Here is a 6,000-nt window from a genome sequence, read left to right on the forward strand (position 1 = left end):
AACTTTTCATTCATTCAAAGCGATGCTATATTGCTTTAATGAATTTTCTTTGCATTATAATAAAGTTGTAGCTGGAGTAGAAAATAATAATAATACACTACATTTACATTTAAAGGGGAACTATTTTACTATTTCTTTCACTATTTGGGCACTTTTACACAATTCCTGTGAGTTTATGGAACACCTCTGTAATTTTAATTTTTTTTTAATTCATTGTTTTGTATTTCTAATCAAGTCCTCAAAAACAGCATTTTTCTACCTCAAGATCTTAAGCCGTTTTGAGCCTGGGCTCCAACCACAATGGTAAACCACTGCCTCGCCTGAACATTATCATGCAGCGGTGTCTCTCTGACATCACAAATCAGCACATTTTCAGATGACTCAGTTCAGTGAGGGTGAATATTGTGAGAGGAGAATTGGAAGAATGCGCCAATATGAGAATTAGAGACATAGATCATATTAATATAAGTCCACATAGCTAGGAAACAATGCTAAACACTGAAAAAGGCCATTTATAAGATAGTTCCCCTTTAATAATTTAGCTGACGCTTACAAATTGTCAGCAAGAGAGGTACATCTCTGGCAGCTAAGAGTCAGTGGCATTGTTCATCAAATTGTAACAAGCTTAGTATAGTAGTATATAGACATATTAGCGTGATAATAAAACGTGACAATAAAATCACAACTCTTTACAATACAATACAGCAACAATAAATCATCTGCAAGGTCTGCTGATGGTGTTGCCTGAGAATCACCTAGAGATACAGTATGTCTGTGTTACATCCCAATGTATATATTCCCCAGTGTGTGTCTCCATGTGTGTGTTCTCCATTTTTCTTTCCTCCCTCCAGCCATTGTTCCCTCCACCATTGGTCCCTGCCAGGCCTGCCCTTCCATTACCCAGCACAGCACCAATTGGTGGATGGTTTTCCAGACTCCAACACTCAATCAACACCACCCAATCATGGATCACCACACACCTGTTAAAACATGGTTTCTCCCTTCAGTCTTGCTCTCTCTCTGGCATGAGGCTAGGCCTAGTGTTATTTTGTGGCATTGTACTTTGATAATATCCCTTTTTGTTTATAGGCCTTTGTAATAGTGAAAGTGCCTTTGTGATTGTATGGCCGCAGAGAGAGCATTGTTACCTATAGATTGTTTTGTTATGTTTCCATTTTGTTGTATGTATCATTAATGTGTTTTTCTCTCTTTCTCGGGAAGCACAGATGGGGTGAGCTGCCATTTCCTTTGGATATTGTTTTCTCCTGTTTTGGTTAGGTAAGAGTAGTTTAGGTAATGTAATTTCTTTTACCATAGATTAGATTGGGTTTATTTGGAGTATAGTGGTGTTTGTTTGTTGTTTTGGCCTGGGCTCACCCCTGAGCTACATGTGCTTCCTTTGCATCTCTCAATAAATATCATTGTTGTTTACAAACGTGGTCCATCTTTTCTGTCAACCAACTGTTATGTTACAGCCCTTTACCCTTAGACACACAGGGGTCGTAACATAAATGGGGGCTCTGCCTGGATCTTGTAACCTGTGTTCAATTGTTGGTTGATGGATTTGGTGAACTGTTTGTTTACACTTGTATAGTAATTAATTAATTTGTGTGTAAAAATGGCATTTGTGTAAAAAAAAAATGGCAGTTAGTACTTTTGATCTGGGGAAATTCTTGAGCAATCCTACTTGGGAAGCGCTGGATAGCTGCCGCAAGGCAGACTTAGTGGAGATTGCCACACATTTTAAACTCTCGGTTCAACAAAAGCATCTTAAGCAGGATATCAGGTGTCTTGTGGTAGATAAGCTGTTGGAGCAGGGGACGCTTGTTTTACCTGTGGTCTCTGATGAACATGCAAGTCCTCCTGGTGAACCTACTGAAGCACAGCCTTCTGTATCTGAGGAGCAAGCTCATGGTGAAAGTGCTGAGAAGGCAGGTGTGAACGTCACATTGCCACATTTTCACTTGACCTCTCCTGTGTCAACTGGGTCTCGAGAAGGGGCCCAGGTCAAGGTTAGAATAGCACGTCTCCAGATGGAGGCTCAGGAGAAGGCACAAGCACGTGAGGCGGAGTATCGGCTTCGTAGAATGGAGCTTGAGGCAGAAAATGAAAGGGCTGTTAACATTCGTAGGTTGGAGCTTGAGCATGAAGTGGAAAAAGAGCTCAGACTGCGGAGGTTGGAGCTGGAAGTCCTAAGGAGTGAATCCAACTCTGCTACACCGACTCCTCCACAAGGCCCTGGTATGTCCTCCTCCACAGCTTATTCATCACACACTTTTGATATAAGTAAACACATTGCTTTGGTGTCTCCGTTCCGAGAGACAGAAGTTGATACTTATTTTAATGTGTTTGAGCGTATTGCTGCTTCATTGCGCTGGCCAAGAGAGGTCTGGCCTTTGTTGCTTCAATGCAAATTGACTGGTAAAGCCCAAGAGGTTTGTTCAACACTTTCCCTAGAAGATAGTCTATTGTATGATACTGTGAAGGCTGCCATCCTTCGTGCATATGAGCTTGTGCCCGAAGCTTATAGGCAGAGGTTTCGCAGTCACAAGAGAGCTGTCAACCAGACCTTTGTAGAGTTTGCTAGAGAGAAGGGAACTCTCTTTGATAAATGGTGTGCAGCAAGCAAGGCCTCAGATCTTAACTCTCTCAGAGAACTCATTCTATTAGAAGAGTTTAAGAATCGTTTGCCAGAGCGTATTGTAATTTACCTGAGTGAGCAGAAAGTGTCCACTCTGCAGCAGGCTGCTGTATTAGCTGATGAGTTTGCGCTAATCCATAAAAATGTGTTTGTAGATAGGCGTGACTCGTTTCTCCCCCATGATTTCTCTCAGAGACCTTCTGTCCCCAACCATCCAGAATTCACACACCCCCGACCAAAAATGTCACCTCCACGCTCAAAAGAGGAGCGGACATGTTACTACTGTCATAAATCTGGTCATGTTATTTCTGACTGTTTAACATTGAAACGTAAGCAGCAACCGTCCTCTCAGAACTTTAGGCAACCCAAAGGGGTTGGTCTGATTAAAATGGCACCTGATTCCGATCAACAGATGCACAATGATCAGGATGTTCTCGATCCTTGTTTCAGGCCATTTACTTCCAAGGGTTTAGTTTCCTTGACAGGGGATCCAAAAGATCAGTGTACAGTTCAGATCTTACGAGATACTGGAGCCTCACAATCCTTTATCCTCTCTGATGTACTACCTCTGTCTGAGAAATCTTCCTGTGGTTCTAGTGTCCTAGTTCAAGGTATTGAGATGGGTTTCGTGCCAGCCCCGTTACACTGTATTCATGTACAATCTGATTTGGTCACTGGTTTCTTTAAAATAGGGGTGAGACCTTCCTTGCCAGTTAAAGGCATTTCCTTTATCATGGGAAATGATTTAGCTGGAGGACAGGTGAACGCTGTGCTGGAAGTGTTGGATCACCCAGACACAGATTCTCTGCCTGATGACTTGTCACAGAACTTCCCTAATTAATTTGTCTGACTCTGTTTTTGCTTCAGCCTTTGTCAGGGAGGAGTTGCTGGCTCCAACTTCTGATACCGCTGACAAACCATCGACTCATAGTAAGGTAGTAAGTAGTTACAGACAACTGTAACTGTAACTAGTTCCGACGCATTGAAGTTACCCGTTACTCGTGAAATGCTAATTACTGCCCAGAAGGCTGACCCTTCTCTTGCAAAATGTTTCTCTTCTCTTGAAACAGAACAGAGGAGAGAGTTGCATTCTTATTTTGTGGATGAAGGAGTTTTGATGCGTACATGGAGGTCCCATGGTACTAGACTGGCAGAGCATGCACAATCGGAGCTAGGGCTACCAGATCAGGTACCAGACTGGAGCACTGTTTATCAGATTGTTGTCCCTGCAGTTTATCGTCAACATGTACTGTTCTTGGCCCATGACCACCCTTGGTCTGGACACTTGGGAGTCACTAAAACATACAACAGAATACTTCAACATTTCTTTTGGCCCGGTTTGAAGTCCGATGTAGCACAGTACTGTCGTACCTGTAGTACTTGTCAGATCACCGGAAAGCCAAACCAGGTAATTCCACCTGCTCCCCTCTGTCCTATACCAGCGGTCGGTGAACCATTTGAACATGTCATAGTTGACTGTGTTGGTCCGTTGCCAAAGACCAAAGCCGGCAATCAGTTTTTGTTGACAATAATGTGTACCGCCACCCGTTTCCCTGAGGCTATCCCTCTTCGCAGAATTACAGCTCCTGTAATAATCAAGGCTGTCGACTTGTTGTCTGTTGCTGTCAACTCGTTGTCTGTTGCTGTCGACTCGTTGTCTGTTGCTGTCGACTCGTTGTCTGTTGCTGTCGACTCGTTGTCTGTTGCTGTCGACTCGTTGTCTGTTGCTGTCGACTCGTTCTACTGTATGTTGCTGTCGACTTGTTCTATTTTGCTGTCTACTGGGTCTATGTTGCTGTGGACTCGTTTCATGTTGCTGTCAACTCAGTCTCTCTTGCCGTCACTCTCGTGTTTGCCACATCAATATGCTTAAACCATATTTTTCCAGAGATAGTGTGCAGGTGAAGACCTCAGACCAGACAGCCGGACTGGCCGTCTCTGCTGTTGCCTCAACTCCAATAGTTCCGGACTCTCCTGACGTTAGTGGTGAGGATGTAGATGGCTTAGAGTTGCGCAATGCAGCCCATCAGGGTGCTAGATTGTCCAACACTGAGATGTTATTGAACCTGCCCACTCACTTAGCACACTTACCTGAGGAGCAGCGAGAGGACATCACAAATTTGATTCAGGCCTACATGGCTCTGTTTGGTGATGTTCCCTCCTGTACTTCTGTATTGGCCCATGATATTAATGTTAACAATGCTGTGCCTATCAAGCAACATGCATACCGTGTTAACATCACCAAGAGGGCCATGATGCAACAGGAGGTTGACTATTTGTTAAAACATGGTTTAGCCAAGCCAAGTTGCAGTCCCTGGAGTTCACCTTGCTTGTTAGCTCCCAAATCGGATGGAACTCCTAGATTTTGTACTGATTTCCGAAAGGTAAATGCTGTCACCGTGCCTGATTCCTTCCCACTGCCCCGCATGGAAGATTGTATTGACAACCTTGGATCTGCCACCTATGTTAGCAAACTAGATTTGTTAAAGGGTTACTGGCAGGTCCCTTTGACCCCCCGTGCCTCGGAAATCTCGGCGTTTGTTACTCCTGACAATTTTTTGCAATATACTGTAATGCCTTTTGGAATGCGTAATGCCCCGGCCACTTTCCAGCGACTGGTGACCCTAGTCCTGGCTGGTGTTCCAAATTGTAATGCCTATCTCGATGACCTGGTTGTTTATTCGACCAACTGGCGTGACCACATGACAACCTTACAAACTGTCTTTGACCGCTTAGCTGGAGCCTCCCTGACCCTTAACATTGCCAAGTGTGAGTTCGGCAAGGCTACGGTTACCTATCTTGGTAAGCAGGTAGGACAAGGCCAAGTGCGTCCGGTGGATGCAAAAATATCTGCAATCACAACTTTTCCAGTGCCTACTACTAGGCGGGAATTGCGTAGATTCCTTGGGATGGCTGGGTATTACCGTGGTTTTTGCCGAAACTTTTCTTCTGTCGTCACTTCTCTCACTAGCCTGTGTAGCCCGTCCAAACCATTCATTTGGACAGCTGATTGTCAAAATGCATTTGATGGTGTTAAAGCTCTCTGATGCAGTTCCCCTGTTCTCTCTGCTCCAGATTTCTCCCTGCCGTTCCAGCTGGAGGTGGATGCCAGGGGTCGTAACAGTCTGCATCATTGATGTGTGTAAACAAGACACTCTGAGCTTTCTACAGGATGTCTGATTGAAAGCTACAAAACTAGAGGAATGTATTCTTCTAGACCACCACCAAGGCTCAACAATCTCCACAATTTGCTCCCCACACTTCACTTCCTGTTTACCGTGTCTTTTTTCCAAAATTTTTGAAAGGACCTGGGGATCATATGGTTTGGTTAATCAACAATCTAAATGGTACATATTGAC

This window comes from Notolepis coatsorum (assembly GCF_963971535.1).
Source record: "Notolepis coatsorum genome assembly, chromosome: 8".
NCBI lineage: Eukaryota > Metazoa > Chordata > Actinopteri > Aulopiformes > Paralepididae > Notolepis > Notolepis coatsorum.